The following is a 26,697-nucleotide window of genomic DNA, read 5'->3' as shown; positions in this document are numbered from 1 at the left end:
AGTTGTGTGCTGTCAGTGTAGGTTAGAAACTAGCCATAGCAATAGGATAGCATCGTTTTTTAAAAAAAAAATAAATAAAAAACACACAAAAAAAAGTTTAACCCGAGGGCTAGGGCATGGACGTGGGCGTCCAACTACTGCAGGGGTCAGAGGCCGTGGTCCTGGGCGGGGTGAGACACCACCTGCTGATGAGGGAGCAGGGGAACGACGCAGAGCTACACTCCCTAGGTTCATCATGTCTCAAGTTACTGGGACTCGTGGTAGAGCACTGTTGAGGCCAGAACAGTGTGAAGAGGTGATGTCGTGGATTGCGGACAATGCTCCTAGCCATTTGTCCACCAGTCAGTCTTCCACGCAGTCCACCCATGTCACCGAAATCAGCACTCCTCCAGCTCCTCCCCCTCAGCCTCCTTCCCCCCAGTCTGCCCCCTCCCAGCAAAATTTGGCATTTGAACCGGCAAACTCTGAGGAACTGTTTTCTGGACCCTTCCCACAGTCACAATCCACTTGTCCGGTTGCTGCTGAGCAATTTTCCGATGCCCAGGTTTTCCACCGGTTGCAGTCTGTGGGTGATGATGACATTATTGACGTAGTGGAAGAAACGTGTAAAGAGGTGTCGGACGATGAGGAGACACGGTTGTCAGACAGTGGTGAAGTTGTTGTCAGGGCAGGAAGTCCGAGGGGGGGAGCAGACTGAGGGATCGGAGGATGATGAGGTGACAGACCCAAGCTGGGTTGATAGGCCGGGTGAACACAGTGCTTCTGAGACGGAGGCGAATCCTATAGCAGAACAGGTTGGAAGAGGCAGTGGTGGGGCCAGATGGAGAGGCAGGGCCAGAGCTGGTGCATCAGCACCAAATGTTTCCCGTAGTCAAGCTCCCGTGGCGAGGGCTAGATTTTCAGAAGTCTGGAGGTTCTTTAAAGAAACACCGGATGACCGACGGACTGTGGTGTGAAACCTTTGCCAAACCAGGATCAGCATGGGTTCCACCACTACTAGCTTAACTACCACCAGTATGCGCAGGCATATGAATGCTAAACACCCCACTCAATGGCACCAAGCCCGTTCACCTCCGGCCGTGCACACCACTGCTCCTTCCCCTGTGTCATCTGCTAGTCAGCCCCCTGCCCAGGACCCCGGCCCAAACACCTCCCGTGCGAAAACCCCATCTTCGCCTCCACGATCCTCCACAGCATCCACCAGCGTTCAGCTCTCCATACCCCAGACGCTGGAGCGCAAAAGGAAGTATAGCGCAACCCACCCACACGCCCAAGCCCTCAACGTCCACATCTCCAAGTTGCTTAGCCTTGAGATGCTGCCCTATAGGCTTGTAGAGACCAAGGCCTTTCGAAACCTCATGGCGGCGGCCGCCCCTTGGTATTCGGTTCCCAGCCGCCACTACTTTTACCGATGTGCCGTCCCAGCCCTGCACAAGCACGTGTCAGAGAACATCATCCATGCCTTGACCAACGCCGTTTCTGACAAGGTCCACCTGACCACGGACACGTGGACGAGTGCTGCTGGGCAGGGCCACTATATATCGCTGACGGCACATTGGGTTAACTTGGTGGAGGCTGGGAGCGAGTCTGACCCTGGGGCTGCTCATATACTGCCGACGCCGAGGATTGCAGGGCCTACCTCGGTCCAGGTCTCAAAGGCCTACTATGCCTCCTCCTCCTCCCACCCCTCCTCCTCCAACCCCTCCTCCACCTCCTCCTCCGAATTACCATCCGTGGGCATGGTGCCATCAGTCGGTAGCTCTAGGCACAGCAGCAGTGCCATCGCTAAGCGACAGCAGGCGGTGCTCAAACTGCTGAGCCTAGGCGATAAAAGGCACACCGCCCAAGAGCTATTACAGGGCATCACGGCGCAGACTGATCTGTGGCTGGCACCGCTGAACCTGAAGCCAGGCATGGTTGTGTGTGACAACGGCCGTAACCTGGTGGCGGCTCTGCAACTCGGCAGCCATGCCTGGCCCATGTGTTAAATCTCATAGTTCAGCGTTTCCTCAAGACATACCCCAATCTGTCTGATTTGCTCATGAAATGTGCACATTTCAGGAAGTCCAGCACAGATGCTGCCACTCTCAGGGCAGCGCAGCGCCGCCTCCAACTGCCCGCTCACTGACTGTTGTGCGACGTGCCCACGAGGTGGAATTCAACATTAACCATGTTATCCAGAGTTTACCAGCAGCGCAGAGCGATTGTAGACTGCCAGATGTCAACTTCCACCAGAACTGGTAGTCAGGTCAGTCAGCTTCCTCAAGTCTACAATGAGGAGTGGACGTGGATGTCTGATATCTGTCAGGTGCTGAGTAACTTTGAGGAGTCAACACAGATGGTCAGTGGCGATGCCGCCATCATCAGCCTCACCATCCCGCTGCTTGGCCTGTTGAAAAACTCTCTGGTCAGCATGAAGTCGGAAGCTTTGCGCTCGTCACAAGAGACGGGGGAAGAAGATTCCCTTGTTGATAGCCAAAGCACCCTTAGGTCTGTTTCTCAGCGCATATCGGAGGAGGTGGAGGAGGATGAGGAGGAAGAGGAGGAGAATGTTGGCGAGACAGAAGAGGGGACAATTGTTCAGTCCTTCACTGTTCAGTGTGCATGGGCAGAAGAAGAGGAGTTGGAGGAGATGGAGGCGGAGGAAGAATTGGGCAGTCAGGCCAGTGAGGGGAGTGAATTCTTGCACGTTGGGACTCTGGCGCATATGGCAGATTTCATGCTAGGCTGCCTATCCCGTGACCCTCACATTCAAAGAATTTATTCCAGCACTGATTACTGGGTATTCACTCTCCTGGACCCACGGTACAAGCAAAACCTTTCCACTCTCATCCCTGGAGAGGAAAGGAGTGTGAGAATGCATGAATACCAGCAGGCCCTGGTGCACAAGCTGAAACAGTATTTCCCTTCTGACAGCGCTAGCGGCAGAGGGCGTACTTCTGTGGGACAAGTAGCGAGGGAGAGTAGGCGAGCAGGCAGCTTTTCCAGCACTGGCAGGGGTACGCTTTACAAGGCCTTTGCCAGTTTTATGTCACCCCAGCAAGACACTGTCACCTGTCCCCAGTCTCGGCAGAGTAGGGCTGATCTTTACAGAAAGATGGTGAGGGAGTACGTAGCTGACCATATCATCGTCCTAAATGATCACACAGCTCCCTACAACTACTGGGTTTCAAAGCTGGACATGTGGCACGAACTGGCGCTGTACGCCTTAAAGGTTCGACTGACAGCGCTGACAGGCTGACGCTTATCAAGATGAATAAAGCCTGGATTTCTCCGGATTTTCATTCTCCACCAGAAGCTCAACCTGAATAATGTATGCACTCCTCCTCCTCATTGTCCTCCTTCTCCTCCTCTTTGTACACTAAAGCATAGGAAACTGGCTATGTTTTGCCAGGGCCAACTGGCTCTAGCTCTAGTACTCTATGTATTTAATTTTTCTGGAGGGCCACCTACCCGGTCCTCTGTTTTAAGCAATTTTTGGGAGTGCCACATACAGGCACTCAATCTATTTAATTTTTCTGGAGGACCTCCTACCTGCTCCTCTGGTTTGAAAACTTTTTTGGACTGCCACATACAGGCACTCAATTTATTTAATTTTTCTGGGGGACCACCTACCTGCTCCTCTGGTTTGAAAACTTTTTTGGACTGCCACATACAGGCACTCAATTTATTTAATTTTTCTGGAGGACCACCTACCTGCTCCTCTGGTTTGAAAACTTTTTTGGACTGCCACATACAGGCACTATCCAAATTAAATTGTCTCCATAGCAGCCTCCACATGTCGTCTTTTTAGCTGGCTCCACACGTTGTCTCCATTGCTACCTCCACACGTCATCGCCATAGCTGCCTCCAAAAGTCGTCCATATAGCTGCCTCCATACATGATCTCCTTATCAAACGAACTGTGTCAGGCAGAATTTTGGGTTGTTTTCATGGCTTCCACATCAAACTTGTTAACTTTGTCACCACCCTGCTGTGTAATCCACAAAATATACTGACAAACTTTTATCATTTACCGATATTATTTCAGCGCTTCTTGCGCATCTGTTTACATTCCCCTCACCCGCCATATCCCAAACTTATAAGAACGCTACTACACTTGATCTTATACCAAAGATTCTTAGAAGTGCTGTTTGGGGAGTAGCCTAGAGACAGGGGCTTGGATTGGCGAAAGCTCGTCTGGCAGCGGAGCGCCAGCTCCATCTCAAGATCCAACTAACATAGTTTTAACTGCAGCACCTTTAATCTACTACTAGTTCACTGTCTCCATACATCGTCCCCTTATCAAACGAGCTGTGTCAGGCAGAATTTTCAGGTGTTTCACCAGATACATAATGGAACTCGGCCCATCTGTCGCCGCCATGCTGGAGACCTGAAGTTGCAATCATAGCAGCGCAATATGGATGCCCCATACTGTCGCTCTTAATCATGGAACCATTTCCGTAAAAACAATTAAAAATAGAACCACTATGCTATTCCATTATTCCTAGGTGAAATATTCAAACGACCCGGCCTGCTTTAAAAATTATAATTTTTTCAAAGTAAACGCTTCTGGCCCCCAGGCCCATTTTGGGTGGGGAGGAGCCGAGAGACAGGGGCTTGGACAGGCGAAATCTCGCCTGGCAGTGGACCGCCAGCTCCATCCCAAGATTAGGCAGCCTCAGAGGCATCCATGCATGCTGCCCCTGCTGTTTCCTGTCCATTTTGCCTCCACGATCCTCCACAGCATCCACCAATGTCTCATTTCAACTCTCTATACCCCAGACGCTGGAGCACGAGAGGATATGCAGCACATCATCCCCTTATCAAACGACCTGTGTCAGGCAGAAATTTCAGGTGTTTCACCAGATACATAGTGGAACTCGGCCCATCTGTCGCCGCCATGCTGGAGAACTGAAGTTGCAATCATAGCAGCGCAATATGAATGCCCCATACTGTCGCTCTTAATCATGGAAGTCGTCTCCATGGCTGCCTCCACATGTCGTCCCCTTATCAAAAGAGCTGTGTCAGGCTCATTTTTCGGGTGTTTCACCAGATACGTTATGGAACTTGGTCACTATGTCGCCACCATGCTGTGTTATCGACTAAATATACCGTCAACCTTTTGTTCACATAGGAAATCATTTCAGCGCTTCTTGCTCACCTCCTTTGGTTCCTCTCTGCCACCCATTGGTTTGAAGCCTGAGTCCATTTAGGGTATGTCACTCTCTAGCCTGCCGCTGATGCCGCTGCCTCTGCATGCCGTCCCCTATAGTGTCAGGGTCAATTATTGCATGTTTTAGATGCTATCTAGCCTCATTCGGTCACTCTGTCATGGCCGTACTGTTGCCCATAATTTTGGCATAATGGTGCATTTAAGCAGCCTCAGAGGCATCCATGCATGCTGCCCCTGCTGTTTCCTGTCCATTTCCGTGGTGTTTTTATCCTTTTCTTTGGTTCCCAGGTGTTTGGCCAAGCTTCCCTGTGCAGAGCCTTGGTCCCCTTGAAAAATGCTCGAGTCTCCCATTGACTTCAATGGGGCTCGTTATTCGAGACGAGCACTCGAGCATCGGGAAAAGTTCGTCTCGAATAACGAGTACCCGAGCATTTTAGTGCTCGCTCATCTCTATTCCTCACCCCTTAGGGCAGAATTGGTTAACTGGTTTCCTGGCCAATACCCAACTCTACTACCTGAATAGCTCCTTCCTTTTAATATACATTTTATAAAATTGCTGATCATGTGAATCCCTTTCATAATGTCTGTAGTGCTCCATGCACTATAAAAAAGCCAAATATGTTCTTATTTTTCATTTCATTGTAGGATTGGTTAAAATACATTTTCCAATTGTGACATGACTGCAGTATGCAACTGTACCATGTGAGGATGAATTGTCACACACACATCTTTCTATATGGGGTAGTGAGAAATGTTGAGGATTTCATGTGATAATTAATTGTTAATGTGTTGTGATGCACATGTTAAACAATGTGATTGTTCACTGCTATCAAACAAAAATGCAAAATAAACAAATATGCCAGGAGGACGATGCTGATCATTTTCAATGTGTAAACAGGATGAAAAGAGTATATTTAGACTTTATCTGCAACATGTACATAATATCTAGAAAAGTACATAAACAAGTGAAAGGAACAATACAAAGCAACTTGCAAAGAATATGGAACAGTAACTATTTTAGCGCTGTAGAGAAAAGATCAGCATGTATACAGACAAGAGCGGACATATAGGGGCATATTTACTTACTCGTCCGCTCGTGCGCCAGCGTATGATCGCCCCGCCGCTGCGAATTCGCAGCCCGATACATCAAGAGGCTTCTGCCTCTTGATGTATTGGGCTGCCAGCAGCGCAGCGTTTATCCTACGCTAGGCAGGGCCTGGCGTAGAAAAAAACGCAGCCGGCGACTTTTCACGTATGAAAAGTCGCCGGCAGCAGCGAGTGCGCAGGCGCAGGGACAGTAACACCCTGCGCCAGCCCACTCCCGTCCAGCCGCCCCCCCCCCCTCTTGGCCGGCCGCACCCCCCCTTCTCTGGGGAAAATAATCGCAAAAGCTAGCAATAAGCTAGCATTTGCGATTATTTCAGGGCCTCTGCGCCACTGGCGTTGCGCAGAGGTCCTGATAAATATGCCCCATAGAGAAAGTGGGCCTTCTGGTTATAGAAAAATAAGCAATATCCTGGTTTTCCCCATTGCTCTTGAGTACAGTCTCTAATAGTATACTCCACATGTGCTTTCTATATGATTTCACAGATTGCCGACTTAATTGATAAAGTGGGGAAATGTAGGAAAGTAAGTCTATGAACCATGTTGACCAATCTGAGCAATACATATACTTAATGGACTATGTATGTACAGTATATATATACTGCTATTCTACAATAGGCTAATGACACAAAGTAAAAAGCAAAGAAATTTCATGGGAAAAGGCAGACATTTTACATCCATAATTACTCATCCATTTTAATAAGCAATCTCTGTTGAGGAGCTAAAGGTCAAATTCTTTATTCCTAACCCAGTGACAACCTTAATTTCAATAATGGACTCTATAATAACAGAATGATGTAAATTTTATTTGTTGCTGTCAATTTTCTATTAAATGAGTATGAACAAAGAAGAATGTAATCATTAATTATTACTGTAGTTCCTTCTGAGGCCACTAGCTATATCACAGGAGGATTTCGCTAGATTGTTTTCTATATTGACACATGCAAATTCTAAGAAGTTTGCCTAAGATTATGAGTAGAGATGAGCGAGCACTATACATCTATCTGCAATGCGTTCTTCACACATAATGGGGCAGATTTACTTACCCGGCCCATTCGCGATCCAGCGGCGCGTTCTGTGCGGTGGATTCGGGTCTTCCAGCGATTCACTTAGGTAGTTTCTCCGCCGTCCACCAGATGTCGCTGCTGCGCTGAAGTTCCCCGAGGTCCGCCGGAATGCACGAGCCTATACCTGGTGAAGGTAAGCGCGAGTCCCGCAACACTTTTTTTTTTAAATGCAGCGTTTTTTCTGAATCTGTTGGGTTTTCGTTCGCCATGGCCACCGATTTCCGTCGCGTGCATGCCGGCGCCGATGTGCCACAATCCGATCGCGTGCGCCAAAATCCCAGGGCAATACAGGGAAAATCGACGCAAATCGGAAATATTCGGCTAACACGTCGGGAAAACGCGAATCGGGCCCTTAGTAAATGACCCCCATTGTTTTTCACATACTATTGTGAAGAACACCGTTCTGCACGCGTGTATTCGGATAAGTTAGCAGATGTACGGAACATCTGCAATGTGTTCTTCACTGTGTTCTTTCAATGTGTTCTTCATTTAAATGATCCTGTGTTCACTGTGTTCACTGTTTTCATTGTACTGCTCGATCTCGAACAGGCGAAATACTCGTCTGAGCAACGAGCCATATCGAGTACGCTAATACTCGAACGAGCATCAAGCTCGGACGAGTATACTCGCTCATCTCTAATTATGAGTTATACCAAAACATTATGCTAACTATTACACCCCATAAACCAATGATTGATGGACAACATAAAAGGTAACCTACCATGTGGAAATGTAAATTATGACCCACACATACCTGCACATAGGTGTAGCTGAGATGATGAACATATCTTGGTTAAGCACATAAACCGGGCGTTTCATTATAAAATCGATTCTTAGGAAATCGATTCTCGTGATAGTACGAGGCTTCGGTGGTAGTTCGCACAGCTGCCCTGCAAGCCTGCGATGCACATGCGCTAGTGCTCCTTGGGGCTTGGTGACGTCTCGGGAGCGAGGAAGGGAGAGTGGGGGAAGGCGGGGATTATACATGCCTGCATAATTATGCTAATGCCCATGCTCGGTTCAGAAGCGCTGAATGGGTGATTAGCATAATATAAGAGTCGATTTTAGAACTAAATGGACGGTTTATGTGCTTAACTGTGATATGTCCCTGCATCATCTTATCTACACCTACTGTATGTGCAAGTCAGAATGTCCATTTCCAAATGGTAGGTTTCCTTTAAACTTTGACCACAAGTGGTCCACCAGTAATATTACTTCTTGGGAGATATGAAAAGCAACTCAAATGGGGGAGGATTTATCAAAGCTTATATTGGCAAACAAGCCATGAAAAGTTGCAATTCTTGGCACATGGCACCCCTGGCACCACACTTATGAGGAACATAAAGTAGGCTGTGTTGTGGTGGACAGTGGGCAGGACATGCCCCTTTCTGGCGCATTAGCTGTAGTCTGCATCAATTCCTGGTGCAGATTAATGTGCTGTTCTATGCCAGACAGAGCCTGGACTAGAATCATTTCAGGCAGATGCTTATGCGGTGGATATACTAAGAGGCCAGAGTACAATGTATTAGCTCATGATAAATTCCATCTCATGTTGTAGCATATCTCCATTAACTGCCTTTATGACTTGGCTTCATCTTTGGCAACAAACTAGGTACATTTTTGGACTTCATTTTCTTCTCAATGTCCCCGAAGAGGTTTTGGGGGAAACATGTTTTTTCCTGTTTTTTATGTTTTCCCACTTGTTTCGTTTGTGTCCCAGGGATTGGTGCACCCTCTTTCTTCTTTTCACACTGCCCACCACTACCCAGGGCCTGGAACTATTTCTTCACAAAGTTATTGGCTCCACCTCAACCCCTTAGAGGGGGTCATCAGAAATTGGCCTTATAAAACATTACCAGTATGTTGTCAAGCAGTTGGACAGCTTCTAGTTCATGTTTCATGACCCAGCTTGGTGGCATCATCCAGAAAATCAACTTTGAAGTTAGATATAACATAGATGTATGAAGTCAGGGAGGTGGAGAGTTTAAAATTGAAGTCAAGTTGTCCCTGCCTCTGAACAACTTCTCCCATGTGATTGACATAATGGAGCACATTTATTTACGATGCCACTGGAGTTCACAGAAAGTGCATTGTCCGTCTATAAATCAGAAATCATGAATGTGCTGCTTCCCTGCTCAGGTCCGGCCGAGTTAACATAGGGTGCATGACACAATTTCAAAGTTAAATACGGTGCTCCATTCAAATCAGTCAGACCGTCCGATGGCATGCCCCCTTATTGGTGTCGCAAGGAAGCCAGCGCAGCTGTGCCACAAAGGGGTGGCGTGAGCCACAATCGCAGTGCACACACTTCCTATATACCGGTCCAAGCCATGAAGAACGTGCACAGTCCGATTAAAGTGAATATGCCGCAATGTGCCGGACCTCAGAAGATCTGATTACAGAAGGGAAGGGGACATTTTAAGGCACAGAAAGTTTGACTTCACAGTCAAACTCTCCACCTCCTTGACTTCATAAAACCAATTTACATCCCAATTCAAAGTTTAATTTCTGGATGATGCCACCACTCTAGGTCATGAAAGAAAAATCACCTAGAAGCTTCTCAGATTGAGAGCTTTATAACATACTGCTGGTAGTTTATTAGGCCAATTTCTGATGACAGGTTCCCTTTAAAGACTAAGCCACCTTAAAGGACACCTGTCATCAGGTTTGTGTCACTAGTCCTGTCACTACTACCTGTTGGAGCAGCTCACAAGGATCCCATCCCAGCCTTTATCTAGTTATTTCATACATTAATCATTGTAAAATCATCTATTTTTTATCATGTAAATGAGGCTGGTCACATGGTCAGAGGCAGTGATGTCACCCCTGTTACCCCTCCCCTCTCCTCCCCCTGCTCATGTCTGTGTGGTAAAGCATTGCTAGTGTGTGTGCTGCATCTTCCTAATATACAGGTGAGAGACACAGACATCAGCTACACATGAATCTGACATGTTCTGCTGTAACATGGCTGCCTGAAGCTGCTGTATCTCTCCTAAACACACACACAGACTGCAGGGGGTGTGGCCACCAGCACCAGGAAGCACATCATTATACAGCCACACATCATTATACAGCCTCACACCATTATACAGGCTGTCAGTCATGCACTGGGGGTGTGGCTGTGCCTCCCACTCATGAATAGAGTGGACAGCTTGAATATGCTAATGCTTCATTGGACATTTCACAGGTCATTTGCATACAGCTTTAGGACCTCATTGCTTAGGTTTACAGGCATGTAGAGGGACAATGAAGGGATAGAGGCAATACTCTCTAATGGCAGTTTATGAAAATATATTTAGTTTAGGAGGGTTATTTTGCATGACGGGTTCTCTTTAAGGCTTTTGAACCAAGCCCATATTTTTAAATCTGCCTCGTGTCACTATAAGTGGTTATGACTTTGGAATGCTTTACCATATCCAGGGGATTTTGAGATTGTTTTCTTGTGACACATTGGGGCACATTTAGTATGGGCTTTGAGCCGCACTTTTGTCTGACTGTGCATATTCTTCTAGGCTAAAATGGGTTGTACAGGTATTTAAGAAGTTTCTGTGTTTATATTGTGTCGCATGCAACCCTTCTGTGGCGCAGCTGCGCTGGCTTCCATGCAACACAAATTAGGATCCGTGCTGCCGGTCGACTGAGTCGGACCAAGCGCATTTGTAACTTGCACATTGCTTTGCGCGCCCTATGTTACAGGAGCACCACAAAAAAGATGAACTCTGTCGGACCAGTGCAGGGAAGCGACGGATTCATGATTTCTGGCGCACATTCTTAGTGAATTGGTCGCACTAAGCATAATACACTAAGATTATGAGTACACACTCACACACACTAAGCATAATACAGTGCACCTAAGTGAACTGTCTGACTTTGTAGGCAAATGTGCCCCATTGTACTTCAAATTAGTTGAAACATTTTAATGAAATGATTTGCGTTTAGTTATGAAAAAACAGAAATTTAAAAATGTCTCCTTTTTTACTTCTAAATTCTTTGGGGCACATTTACTAAGAACAGTGCAAACTGCACTAAATGCCTGTGTAGTGTGCAGAGGACACCAAATTCAGGATTTCTGACGCATGTAATTCATGAATCTGGTGACCCCTGCACTGCCCCGGCAGAGTAATATTTTTTTTAGTGCACCATTAACATGGGGCGTGCAACACAATTCTGTCAGGCTACATGTTAAATCTGGCGCATGGTGTTGCATGAAGAATAGTGCAGCCGCGACTCAAAAGGGTTGCGCGTGATACATATGTGGCGTGAACACTTCTTAAATACATGTGCAAGCAGTTTGCACGAGAAAGATTTTTCTAGGATGTAATGGGGCTTATAATTTTGGGTGCAATTTTTATGAAAATCACCAAGACCCATATTCAGAGGGCCTGCTCAACTTTAAGTGACTTTTAGAGGCTTAAATAATAATAAAACCTTGTGAATTACATAAGTCTAGAAACTACACCCCTCGATGAAAAACCAACTTTAAGAGGTTTGTTGACCCTTTAGGTCAGTGGTGGCGATCCTATGGCACAGGTGCCAGAGGTGGCACTCAGAGCCCTTTCTGTGGGCACTCAGGCCATCACCACAGGACAGAGTTCACCAAACACGACCACATCCACCAAATCTTCCTGCAGACCCAGGCAACTTATGAGATGCTGCTCTCAGCACAATTTTAAAGCAACACTTTATTGGCTGTTTGGAACTGTGGTAAAAGTGAGGTGGTGTTGACAGAACCGCATTATCTTTGGAGGTCATCCTGGAGAACGCACTATTCTTCCTCTACAGAGAGACCCTCTTTCTTTTTAACTGTATTGGTGGCCTTAGGAGGCCCATACAATTGAAAGATGGCGAAGAACACTTAGCAATAAGTTACTGCTTAAATGCTGCATTGGCACTTCACAGTTAATTAATAGATTTTGGTTGTAGTTTGAGCACTCAGTCTCTAAAAGGTTTGCCATCACTGTTTTAGGTGTTTCACAGTGGTTAAAACAAGATGACCGTGGAATTTACAATTTGTCATTTTTTTGTACAATACATTCAATTTGGTCCAAAAAATTGAACATTCACAATGAATGAATGATGAAAAGCTCCACAAAGTTTTATTTCTGTATGCCAATACTCCATATGTGGTGGTAAACTGCTATATGAGCACATGGTCAGGCATAGAATGGAATAGCGCCATTCAGTGCAGATTTGCATTGTCACATTTTGCAGGCTATAAAATGTTTTATTTTGCATTGTGGACATATAGGGGCAGATTTATCAAGCTGTCTGAAAGCCAGAATTTTTCTAGTTGCCCATGGCAACCAATCACAGCGCAGCTTTAATTTTACCAGTCTTCATGAATATTTTAAAGGGGAGCTGTAATTGGTTGCCATGGGCAACTAGAAATATTCTGACTTTCAGACAGCTTGATAAATCTGCCCCATAGGGGCTTATTTTTTACGAGGCAAGATACAGTTTTCAGATACATAATTTAGGGAGGTTTAATAGCTAATTTATGAGATTTTAATAATTCTTTCTTGGTGGGGATAAGAAAATCATTAATTCTGGTTTAGGTTTTTAGGCTTTTTTTTGTTTGTCATCTTTATTCTATGTGTCACCATGATGGTGATACCCAATTTGTATAGCTTTTTTATGGATGACTTGTTTTGAAGAATATAGAACTGATTTGGTGAGAAATTGGCTTGTTTTTGCATTGCCACAGTCTAAGAAGTATACCATTTTTAGAAATAGTTTTTGCAAGACAAGCTGTACTTTTTACTGGTATCATGTCAGGGCAAATCTTACCTTTTGATCACTTTTTATCCTGTTTTTATAAGGTTACATGTGAAAATATCATAATTTTTACATGTTTTTTTTAAACTTTTTTTTTACAGGTTGTTGCGTACCTAGTGATATGAAGAGTTTTTGTGGTGATTTTTAATTTTTTTTAATGTGAAATGTGATTTTTATATAGGACTAGCTGTAGATCCCAGCATTGCCGGGGATAGTAAATAACTGCTCTAAGTTATAACAATATAGAATCAGTTAACAAATAGATATTTTATATCTATCTATGTATCTATCTTTCCCTGTCTGTCTCTCACTCTCCTTGACTGTCTCTCACTAACTCATTCTCCCTGCCTGTCTCTCACTCTCCCTGCCTGTTTCTCTGTCTCTCATTCACTCTCTCTGCCTGTATCTCACTCTCTCTGCCTGTCTCTCACTCTCCTGGCCGCAAAGCAGGTTGGACTTGCTGTGGTGTGGTACCACCAGGTCGCTCCACAGTCATGACTTGTCCATGGTGGTGACCAAGGTAAGGTACAGAGTCATCAGGCAGAACCGCAGTCGGGGACAGGCAGGAGATCGAGACAGGCAGCACGGGATCAACATCAAAGGCAAAGCAGAAGGCAGCAAAGGAGCGTAGTCAGAGACGGAACCTGTGTCACAACGGGAATTCACAAGACAAGCACTAGGTATAAGGGACAAGCTTTCTCTGAGGCACAAAGATTCGGCAGGGGAAACAGAACATGGGTCGCAGGAGCATCACAATCAAAGTTCAGAACTCAGATAAATGACATGTGGCAAATTGTTAACTAATCACAGCCCTGCTTCTAACTGCCACAGTAGCCGCATTAGACAATGGCTCCTGCATATGGTGGTTAATAAGTGCATTTTTGAAAGCGCGTGGTAAAAATTTCAGCTCAAAACCTGGTCTATGATGTTCCCTATGAGTCACAGGCAACAACTGTGCAAAATTTGGTGATTGTAAACCCGATGGTACAGATTCCTTTAGCGGACAAACATACATACACACACACACACATATACATTCTGCTATATATATTAGATGGTGCATTAGGGAATCTTTATTTTTTTAATTTTTTTATTTGCAATTTTTTAGAACTTTATTTTACTTATTTACTTTGTCCCAGCGTGGGACCTGAAGAAGTGATTATTTTTCTCTGTTCGTAATCCAAAATGCCAAGCAGAGAAATCAATGCTATCTTCTGTATTTACTACACGTGCTCTGTAACTCCATAGTTATACATAACCCACGGAGGAAACTGGCCAACTGTAGGAAGCATGATATTGATAAAGACGAATCAAGTCATTGGGACTCATTTACTAAGAGTCGTCTGAATATCCGACTATTTCAAATGTGCACCGCATTAAGAAGGGCTTTTTGTCGCACGCGATCGGATTTTGGTGCATCGGCGCCGACTTTGACGCAACACAAATCGGGGTTGGACGATCCGGCGGATTCGGACAACGCACGGGATTTAACATTCAAAGTTGTGTTGCAAGCCATGCACTTACATGCATCGGGAAGAAGAAGGTGAACTCTGGTGGACCTGAGCGGGGAAGCGACGCATGCAGGAAATTGGACGCACAATTTTAGTGAATTGCAGCAGGATAAAGATACTAAGAACCCCAAAGGAAAGCATCGCTGTTTGTGTCTTACATAACTCAGTGAACAATATGACCTTTTTACTTATGAAAAGACAATGCTAATACTTATATCTATCAAAAAAATCAGCACAACCGCAGATTCACTTTCCAGAAAAGAGGGTGCATATTGGAAAAGCTGCTATAACCATTTCCACTGATTTGCTTTATCTTCTATAATTCCAGAAAGTATTTGATTTTGACATGTTTTCAAGAAAACAGACTTATGGAAGGCATACTATTCGACTAGATGAATCCACAAGTCTATAAAATGATTATGGAAGGTGGAAATATGAATGCAAGATGGGCAAATTACATCATTATACAATAACTACGCTATGGTCAGGTGATATGGAGAAGACATCTTTATACATCTCTCAGTGTAAAGTGCAGTAGGGCACAACCAAGATCAATAAAGGGGAGATAAGCTACAGTGAATAAGTAAATAATAATATGGAATATTTTATAGGCTTTTTTATTCTCCTTATAATATTGTAAAGTATACACAATATAAAAACAAAAGATTGGTGTCATATAAAGCAGGTGGAAGATACCAATAGCATAGTCATATTAGGTGCATAGAAAGTGGAGAGCAAGTAACCAGATAACATATCGCACTGCTCATTGACACGGAACAGTACTTTAACAATCATTGTAGCTAGGTCAGTGGTGACGAACCTATGGCACTGGTGCCAGTGGCGGCTATCAGAGGTCTTTCTGTGGGCACCCGGGCCATTGCCCCAGCACACCAGACAGAACTCAAAGAATCTTCCTGAAGTTCCAAGAAACTTAAAAGATGCTGCTTTCAGTCATATTTTCATACTTACTTCGCTACTTGGGACTGTAGGAAAAGGGAGAATGAATAGACAGGGCCGAATTATCTTTGGAGGACCTACTGCTGGCCCAACTATTCTCTGTGTACAGAGGGACACTGGAAAGCAGCTAAAATTATGCAAATGTTCCATCTTTCTACTGTGTTGCTGTCCTCAGGAGGCCAATTTGATTGAAAGTTGTTGAAGAACAGGGAGCAATAAGTTACTGCTTTAATTTTTGGTTGGTACCTCGCGATAAATAAGGGGGTTTTGGGTTGCTTTTTGGGCACTCGGCTGCTAAAAGGTTCGCCATCAGTGATCTAGGTTGATCAGATATAATATAATAATAATATAATATACAATTTCTGGCAAAAATAGGTTTTGGAGCAACATATTCACACATGTTGACATTATATATTTTTCAATTCCTCAATGTGAGTGTTAGGAGTTGATACTCTATCCCAATGATACACCTTCAGTATCTTAGTGGTCAGCCCGTTCAACTGCATTTCTATCTGTTACTGTTGTGCTCTTTATACAGAGTTTAGCAGTGATGTAGCGTCAACAGTCACACACCTGCTACAGTAACAATCGGATGCTGTAGTGGGAATGTGCACCATAGGCATGATGTCACAGCCGGCCTCCATATACACAGTCCAAACAGGAGCACTGGAGAGGGTGAGTATCAGCTTTTTATCATTTTCATATTCTCCAGAGGATTATTTCCAAAATTGTCTGACCCCAGATACCTCATTTAAATCATTCAGTCTCTCTACTCTACAAGTGTACCAATGTCAATAGAGGATACTTTAACGTTGTAACCAGACTTTATGAGCTGCCCAAGAACACACACATACCTTATTATCCCTACAGGAAACCATTTCAATGCAAGTTAATACTTTGACAGCTAGCTCCAGGTTTTCTCTAGATACTTTCGCATTTTACTATGAGATTTCTAGATTTCACTTTAAAAATGCTGTGCTAAATTAATTTTCCTTAAAATATTAGAAAGAACACTGCTAAAAGTGAGATATACCTCCAAACTCATTTTAAAAAAAAATACCCAAAATATTAACAAATCATAGTTTCCATTAGTTTTGATTGCTAAGGTTCTGGTGCTAAGACTTTCACCAATCGCTTTTAAAATAAAGAAGCAAAAAGTTTAGCCCAATTCTCTACCACTTTGACTTTGTTTGGATATGCTCAAATGTGAGCAGAGTGTGGTACAAATGTAAATGTGTTTTCTGTGGAATTATAGACCACTCGACATATGCCTCATCTGACCCAACACTGGTCAAGATGTTTGACATGTCAGAATTGTTTGAAGACACAGGTATATGCTATAAGCTAAATACACAATTATTAATAGCCACGGCTAAGTATTATATATTGTATACTAAAAAATGTCAGGAAAATGTCTGTTATTGTATATACCTTCCCTATAGCCTGAGTGCTGAGCAGAAATACATATCGAATCCAACCCCATCTTATGTGACGACTGTGGCATACACAACTAAATGGCTAATGGTAAGGAGAACACCATGTTTGCTTAGGAAGGAGTCTTTTTGAAATTGTAAAATTCTGTGGTAGCAAATATTCTTCAAAATTCAAGTCCAGGACTTCAGCTCAATGGTGCAGCTCCCTTAAATATTTAAAAGTCTTGGTCAGTAGGTACTATGAAAATCCTCTGTCCCTTAACATGGCTCTTCCTCTGATGTATGGTCTAAGACCCATTCTTGGTTAAATTACTCCTGTGGGTTGCAACCTCTTCCACTTAGGGGCAAGATAGCATTGCCATTTCTAAGCCAAAACGTTAATTCATGGGGAATACAGTGATTTAGTAACTGACAAGTCAAAATTTGCCAAAGATCACCTTTAACTTGGCAATGTCCATAGTATTTAAATAAAATGCCATAGTAGTTCTAAGGTCTAAGTTAAAGGAAACCCACCAACAGGAATCTACCTATTACGGTAGATATAATGGACGGTTCCCAGTAACATCTTTTCTCCAATTCTATGATTCTTTCTAATCTTATGTTCGCTTTATCTAACTAATTTGCTAATTTTCTGCAGAGGCTTCTAGGGAATGGAGTAGCCCCCCCTGGCAGCGGGAGCAAAGGCTACTCCACGCCCCTGTAGCCTCTACTGTCCCTTACCTGCACACCATAAAATCACTGAGCTCTCTTCTATTAGTATAACACAGATTCATGTGAATTACCTAGTCACATTGTTGCTATAAGAGTGGGAATTGAGTTGCATGCAACAGATACCATGTGGCATGTGAAAATAGAAGAAGCTGCAATTTGGAAATAATGAACTACAAATACAGAAGAAGTAAAGCTAAGTGCATCTTATTTTACTACATGAACTTACCACCATATGTGTCTATTGATTTCTCTTACACAAAAGTGTCCATAAGTGCAGTCTAGCAACAGTCCATGAAAACAGCAAAGGCTCAATATCAATGATTAGTAAAGATCAAAGTGACATCATTAGGATCCTAATCATTAGGAATAAATAAGTTACTTATGTACACTAGAGACAACAAGATATGTTGGGGATTCCAAGGACTTCACACAATAGATTGACTTCCTAAGGTCATCACTATGTAAGGATTGCACAGCATGTTATGCCTTGTCTAGAATCTTTGGTTTTCAACCTCTGATGATAATTTATGCAATGTTTTAAAAATAAATATTAAACTTTGCAAGTAAATGCTTCCGAATTGATTATTAGTTGGGAATATATATCTGGGAAAATGGTATAAAAACCCAGACTTTTCAGATTCTATGGGAGATATTGACTATTTCATTCTTATTTTATGACACAAGTAATATGTGAACCTGTCTTTAATAAGCTATTAGAGAACAGCATGAAGCAGATGTAATGTAGATGGATCAAATTCTCTTTTATCTTCTAAAATCCTTGCTGATAATTAGCATTTGCTCTCAAAATTGCCCTGTATACATAAGTGAGATAGAGCAAACAATCAATCAGCCATGCTGCAGGTGCCAGTGTTGGCAGTTCATATCATTACGGATGGATATCAGCTAATCCCTGTTGCCCACTCACTGTCACTCAAATAACACATAACCCTATCTATCCTGATTATCAGTAGCAAATTTCCATTAGTGTTGAGTTATGGTACACCAGGAACACTCTAAGCCACAGGGAGATACAGAAAGCCCAACTCTTGGTAGCAAAAATTGTGTTTTTATTTTATACTGCATATGCAGTATGAATATTTGAGTTTTAAATGGGTTAATCTATTGAGTGTTAACATGGTTAACCTGTTAATACCCAAAGGGGGGTTATTATCATACTGGAAACCCATCTGTCTCTCCAGGAGTTTGGCACATCTGGCCCCATATGTCCACCGTGGGCCACTATTCCTTGGCAATGTTCCTTTCTATGTAAGAGTTGATATGTCACAGGCTGCTGGCTCATGATGCCTGATGTGCACCGATGGGATTAATTAACTTGGTAGAAAATATTAGATATTCTTCAATTAATGCTATGAATAGATTTCGTAGTCATTTTATATTAAAGTTATTGTAATGCTGAGGTGTTAATGTGGAAGAAAAATATTACACTTTAGTTTATTTTTATATTAGTTATGTTGTAACACTGAAGCGTTACATATGTCTCTAAATGAACTATTAACATTCGCATCAAATACAATGAGGTTTTTTAAAATCGATTTTGTACTATAACTTTGTATGAAATATTCAGTCATGTATAGTTTATATTTTGTTTATTGAAGATATCACAAAAGTGTGGAACAGGATCCTCCAATCAGGAAGAGTATCCTAACATGAGTTATTATTAATACAAAATATGCAAGATAAAAGAACAGATATCATCTAATGTATAAGGTTCTGCTATTACACATACATCATTGTGAAACCTCCTTTCACAATGAGGATTCATGCTGCATCCATTCTCTGGTATAGAGCCAAAATTTTAGAAAATAGCCATAACCTTAGGGACACTTTGAATGACCAAAGGAGATTCGGGAAGTACAGCAAGAGGGGAAAGGGAGGAGGGGGTAAATGTTTTTACCGTTTCCCTCCTGAACCCACTCTCCAATATACCGAGAAGTAAAGGAGAGTAATCTTTTACCTGTTGTCATCCATGATTGCTATGTAATCCAAATTTTGTTAAATTTGTCTACTGAACCTGCCAGTAAATGACTTAAATGGTTATTAATCATAATCCACATCAATTTGCATGTAACAAATGGAAATGGGATGGGGGGGGGATTTCCATGCCCATGCAATGGCTATATTTGCTGCTAGCAAAATAAACCTAATCAATTTTTTTGTAGCTTCCAGGAGTTCAGAAAGTTTACCTTTAACTGACCGCGGCGTGTCAGAGGCATTTAACCTGAATCCGACACCCCAACCAACCCCCAGCGCGGCGCTTACCGGGGGTGGTTCGTGGTTCCCATCGCAGCCCTGGGACTGCCAGTGCCCGGGGCTGCGCAATATCCTTCCGGGGAGCCGGGTCCTGCCTTCTACATCTGCATTACACTGTATTAGGTGAAGAATAGTTTGAACAAGCGATCAGTGGATCGTTTGTTCAAGCTAACCTGTAAAAGTAAAGAAAAAAAAGTTAAAAACACTAAATAAAAATACTTTTTGATAAAAAGAATTTTTTAAATAAAGTTAAAGTCCCCTAAACACAAACATTCCCTATACACATCTAATAAAGTAAAAAAAAACCTTGAAAATCACCAAAACCCCCCACATATTTAGTATTGCCACGTCCGTAACAATCTGTTCAATAAGTCAGAAACATTATTGGACCTGTACGGTGAACGCCGTAAAAACAAAACCCGAAAAACTCGCCAAAAATGTAAATTTTCATAAAATCCCTTCACAAAAATGTTCCAAAAAGTGATAAAAAAAAAAGTTATGTGCACCAAAATGGTACCGCTGAAAAGGACAACTCAATACGTAAAAATAAGTCTTAAACCAGCTCTGCCAACCCAAAAATATTTAAGTTATATCTCCGAAAAGATGGCGATGCAAAAACAAATGAGATTTTCTTTATATTCATTTTTTTCCTGTAAAATTGTAAAATATCTAAAAATCTATATGAATGAGGTATTACCGTAATCGTAGTGATCTATAGAATAAAAATATTATAGTATTTTTAATGTATGGTGTACGACCCCCAAAATATGCAAAAAAAAAAAAGAAAACCCAAATTGACAATTTTCTTTTCCTCCATAGATTAAAGAGTTAATAAAATCTCATCAAATCTCATCTCGCAAAAAAATAAGCCCTTAAATGTCCAAATTGCCAAAAAAATAAAGATAGCCATTATAAAGTGACAATGAATATTCTGCTCTGAATGGCGCAGCTTCCCTTCGATGCCCTGGCGTGTGCCCATACAGCAGGTTACCACCACATATGGGGTATTGTTATACACGGGAGAGATTGGGTATCAAATTTTGTGGAGCTTTTTGGTATTTTTGGTATTCCACTGAGAATTTATACATTTTATGAAAAACACATTCATTTAGCCAAAAAAAATTTAATTTCGAAATTGCATCCGATTTTGTTTTAACCCCAGTAAACCAATTAGAGGGTTTACAAACTTCATAAAAGTTGTTTTACGTACGTTGAGGGGTGTAGTTTCTATAATGAAGTAATTTATGGGGTTTTACTTTTATTTAGGCCTCTCAAAGTGACTTCAAACCTGAGCAGGTCCCTCAATAGCAGGATTTTGCCTTTTTTATGAAAATGTGAAAAATTGCACCTGACGTTCAAAGCCCCATAACATCTTACAAAAATGAGAGTATGTATAAAAAACCACGGAGGCATTAAGTAGACATTCGGTGAATGTTAGTTATTAAGTTTTTTGGTGTTATGAAAAAGTAGAACATTTAGAATTGAGAAATTGAGAATTTTTCCAAATTTTCACCAAAATAAATGCAAAACATACCACCAAAATTTTTTAACTAACATGAAGTACAATGTGTCACGAGAAAACAATTTCAAAATCACTTGGATATGTTAAAGCGTTCCAAAGCTATAACCACTTATAGTGACACAGGGCAGATTTGAAAAAATGGGCCGTGTCAAGAAGGTGAAAAGTGGCTTTGGCGTTAAGGGGTTAAGCAATGCTATGATAGCATTTTTCTCAATGGTGGAACCAATTCCATGCCCATATCCTCCACCCATTTCCGCATGTAGGGGGGCTTATCTGGGGTAGTCTAAATTTTGTTATATAATAAAGGAATGAGAGCATTATAATACTATGTTTTACATAGAAATTCCAGGGCTGAGAGATAGAACCGATTGTTTAGCCTTTCATTACAGTAGAAAACTCCTAATTTGGTGATACCTGTGTATTTCTAAGGGGGGCAAGGAATAAGATTCTACAGCATATAGTGGCTAAGGGCCTATGTGGCGATGCTAGACTATGTCTTTTCAACAGAACTCCACACAGAGCCAACATCTGTTAAGGACCGATGCCATAACATTGGAGCTAGAGGAGGATCACAGTCATAAAACAGTATCAGTTGGGACTGGATGACAGGCTAACGTCATGTCAGCCAGTCTGGTCACGTTGTAGAAGTAAAATAGATTAGGCATGTCCAAACCTCCAGCTGCTCGTGGCGCAAACATGGGTTTATCTCCACCTAAACAAATGTCATCAATTTGCCCTGAAATTGTCTAATGTCACTATAAACTAAACATATTGGTAGGATGCAGAATAAATATAGTAACTTGGTAATAAGTTCATCTTAACCGCAGCAATCCGGCCAAACCACGATAACAAATGCTGAGACCAATCTTTTAATTCTAACTCTCTCTCTCTCTGCCTAAATATGCGAGAGAGTGAGCAGCCCACTTAAAATCAAAGTGCAACAAAGTGACTCTAAAGAAACAGTACAGGTGGTCCCCTACTTAAGAACACTCGACTTACATAAGACCTCTAGTTACAAACGGACCACTGGATATTGGCAATTTATTGTACTTTAGTCCTAGGCTACAATAAACAGCTGTAACAGTTATCAAATGTATCTGTAATTAAGCTTTATTGTTAATCTTGATTCTTATGACAACCCAACATTTTTCAAATCCAATTGTCACAGAGACCAAAAAAGTTCTGGCTGGGATTACAATGATAAAATATACAGTTCCGACTTACATACAAATTCAACTTAAGAACAAACCTACAGACCCTATCTTGTATGTAACCCGGGGACTGCCTGTAATATACTATCTGCAAACATAGCACACTTGTGTTCATGTGAGCCCACCCGAATTCCTTGGATATTTGGGTTTAGTCTACTGAGATTGGCTAGAGGTTCGATAGCTAGCACATGGGCAGAACGAAAACCCTAATGCAAATTTTAGCTGTAGGAAGCTTGTATAGTCTATTCACTATTGCCTATAAATGTGTTAGTAAGCACATATTTGAGATGATTCCCGGCTCAGCAGCATTCCAGGCCTCTTACCCCCCTTTTCACCAAGATAACATCTATAGCTCAGCGTATGTGTTTACCAGCGTTCCTGGAGGGTATAAATCCTACTAAATTTTTATGTATATAAGCCGCTTGGAAGGTGTTTAGATGGACCGCTAAAATTTATAAGCGATATGGGTCTGTAGTTGGCAACATAAAGGTGATCTTTTTGAGGTCTGGAGATGCATGCCATATTCAAGTCAAAGGACACAAGAACCCATTTCCTATATACATGAAATAATTGTGAGACATGAGGGGTGAGAATCTCTGAGCATTTTTTGTAATACAAATGCAAAGTGCCGAGCCTGTCCAGTGTGGGGTCAGTTTTCTAGCCAGTAATGTACCCTGTTTTTCATTCTGCGTAATGAATGTCCTGGCCATCTCAAACTGGGAATGGGAATGTAATAGTGATATCAGCCTCCTAAGGGTAGGGTGTTTCTTATTGCTACTTGGGACTTCAGATGGTAGGTTTCCTTACCCCAGCCTGTCTCCTATGGCAGTGATGGCGTACCTTTTAGAGACTGGGTGCCCAAACTTCAACCAAAATCCACTTATTTACTGTGAAGTGCCCACATGGAATTTTATACAGTAACTTATTGAACCCTGTTCTTCCACATCTTACAATTGTATCGGCCCCTTAGGCCAACAGTAAAGTTCACAGAAGGAGGGAAAATTCAAACTATCATTGTAGCTTCTCTCCATGGCCTCTCTGTACAGGAAGAATGGTGCGTCCAGCACCATAGCCCTGAGAGCAGCATCTCATAAGTAACCTGGGACTGTAGGAAAATTCAGTGTTTGGTGAACTCTGATGGCATGAGTGCCCCCAGAAAGGGCTCTGAGTACCACCTCTGGCACCCATGCCATAGGTTCGCCACCACTGTCCTATGGTATCCCCAGTAGCAGAAAGGAGAAGGATGCTGCCTCAATGCTGTTCCTGTAGGTTGGTGGGTCTGGAGAGCTCCTTCTGGGTGCAGGCCCCTGCCCAATCTTATGGTGAAGCCCACAGTTAGGATTTCCAAGCTCCAGTATGCAGCAGGAAAAAATTGGGGCCTTCTGCTTCTGTCGCATTTAGCTGGAAGTGCTCCGCCAGTGGCAGAGGCCAGAAGTTTAGGCCCCGGCTACAGGCTGTAATTGGCCACACTGGACTGCAGTGATTGTAGGCTTCAAAAACAATTAAGGATACCTTGTGCTGGGCTACCAGAGTGCTTGTAGAGGCTGATGGTGTCCTTAGGGAGTTGGGTGGTGCCGAATTTCTTCAGTGTCAAGGCCACGCCCCCCTATACTTTATATTTTGTCATAAAAGTGTGCATAGTAAATGGTAGAACACAGTCTAAATTCAAAAAATAAAACAACAATTTATTCACACAATTTATTTGACCTAGCAATCCCCCTGCTATGAATAACTTTGTTCTATGTTTGACAAATTACCAGTATGTCATTCATTTTTATTGGATTTGATATAATTACAAACAAGCAGTTAGCAGATGCTTACAGAGTAAAGATTATAATGCATCTAAAGCAGATTGTTGTTGTTCAGATTTTGTGAGGTCTCCTACATATTGCTGTTAAATGAATTCTGCTTTAACGTGTTCAGAGGACTGCATTTGCACAATTTTCTATTGTTATAGAAGATAAAGAATCAAACAGTGATACGTTCAAAAAAAAGTTATTATTTTGCTCAATGTAATCTCTGAACCCCATCTTGATACAAAAAAAGAATTGTAGATATTTTTGCTAATTTATTAAACAAGAAAAACTGAAATATCACATAGTCATAAGTTTTCAGACCCTTTTTTGTGACACTTATATATAACTCACATTCTGTCCATTTCCTTCTGATCCTCCTTGAGGTGATCCTACTTCTTCATTGGAGACTTGATTAGGAAAGACACACACTTGTCTTTATAAGCCCTCACAGTTCACAGTGCATGTTAGAGCACATGAGAATCATGAGGTCTAAGGAACTGCCCAAGGAGCTCATAGACAGAATTGTAGCAAGCCCTAGATCTAGCCATGGTTTCAAATGAATTTCTGCAGCACTTAAGTTTCCTAAAAGCACTGTGGCCTCCATAATTCTTAAATGGAAGAAATCTGGGATGATCACAACTCTTCCTTGACCTGACCATCCAGCCAAGCCTTGGTGAGAGAAGTAAAGAAGAAACCCAAGATCGCTGAGGCTGAGTGACAGAGATGCAGCAGGTAGATGGGAGAAGGTTCCACATAGTGAACTATCAGTGCAGCCCTTCACCAGTCAGGGATCTATGGCTGTGTATGCTGATGGAAGCCTCTCCTGATCGCAAGACGTATGAAAGCCTGCATACAGTTTGCAAAAAAACACATGAAGGATTCCCAGACTATGAGAAATAAGATTCCCTGGTGTGATGAAATGAAGATTGAACTTTTTGGTGTTAATTCTAAGTGATATGTGTGGACTAATCCTGTCAAATAAAATCCCAACTGTGAAACATGATGGTAGCATCATGCTATGGTGTGTTTTTTATCTGGAGGGATGGGACAGCTGGATGCAGTTGAAGGAAAGATGAATGTGGCCAAGTACAGAGATATCCTGGATGAAATTTTCTTCCAGTTGAGCATTAGTGGAGAGACATGAAAATGACTTTCACCAATGTTCACCATCCATCCTGAGTGAGCTGGAGAGGATCTGCAAGGAAGAATGGCAGACGATCTCCAAATCCAGGTGTGAAAAACATGTTCCATCATTCCCAAGAAGACTCCTGGCTGTACTAGCTCAAAAAGTGCTTCTACTCAATACTGAGCAAAGAGGTTGAATACTTATGACCATGTGATGTTCCAATTTTTCTTGTTTAATAAATTATATAATAATAAAATATCTACATTTCTGTTTTTTTCAAGATGGGGCAGAGTGTACATTAAAGAGCATAATTTTCTTTTTGATGTTACTAATTGACTGCAATGAAACAAAGAGTGAAAAGAGTGAACAATTTAAAGGGGTCTGAATACTTTTCGTTCCCACTTTATATACCTATTTCCAGGACAATTGCAGTAACATTGTTTTAGACTGAATAAATTTGGACCTGATCCTTTGAAAAATGTATTGGAGGTTCAGTGAAGCGAATCTTTGATGATATGATCTCTAATTCTGTCACTGAAGTATGATGACACTTTAATCAGTAGCTGGCACTCTATTCATAGACACTGCAGCCAATCCTGTACTTTCTGCTCTTGATAATCTTAAATGCTAAGCTGATTGACACAATTCTTGGCTACTGTCTGTACAGTAATGTTGCCACCTGGCCGAATACAACAAACGCTTATGATACATTTAAGGCTGTTCACATGTGTCATCTTCTGAATATGCATGTTTGTAACTGCCACTATTAACACAATTGGTTTATTTTCTGAATGCCGGCTTATTAAATTGTCTGGGGCTCTACATTCAGACCTGATTGTCATCTAGAAATTAGCATAGTTTGGATCATTTGTTCTACACGGCTTGCTAAGGGCTACTGTTCTCTATGCTCACCCCTACGTTCTTACCGGTCATCTAGTTCCTTTGGCATGTATCCCAATACTTCCGGATTTAAAAGGATTGACGCATTTGGAGGTTTTAAGTGCCGCATTTCAGTCTTCCCACCTTTTTTTTTCTCTACTGACTGTTTCACCTGGCATC

The sequence above is a fragment of the Engystomops pustulosus genome, chromosome 2 (assembly GCF_040894005.1).
Source record: "Engystomops pustulosus chromosome 2, aEngPut4.maternal, whole genome shotgun sequence".
NCBI classification, from domain to species: Eukaryota; Metazoa; Chordata; class Amphibia; order Anura; family Leptodactylidae; genus Engystomops; species Engystomops pustulosus.
This window is presented reverse-complemented; position numbering follows the sequence as displayed.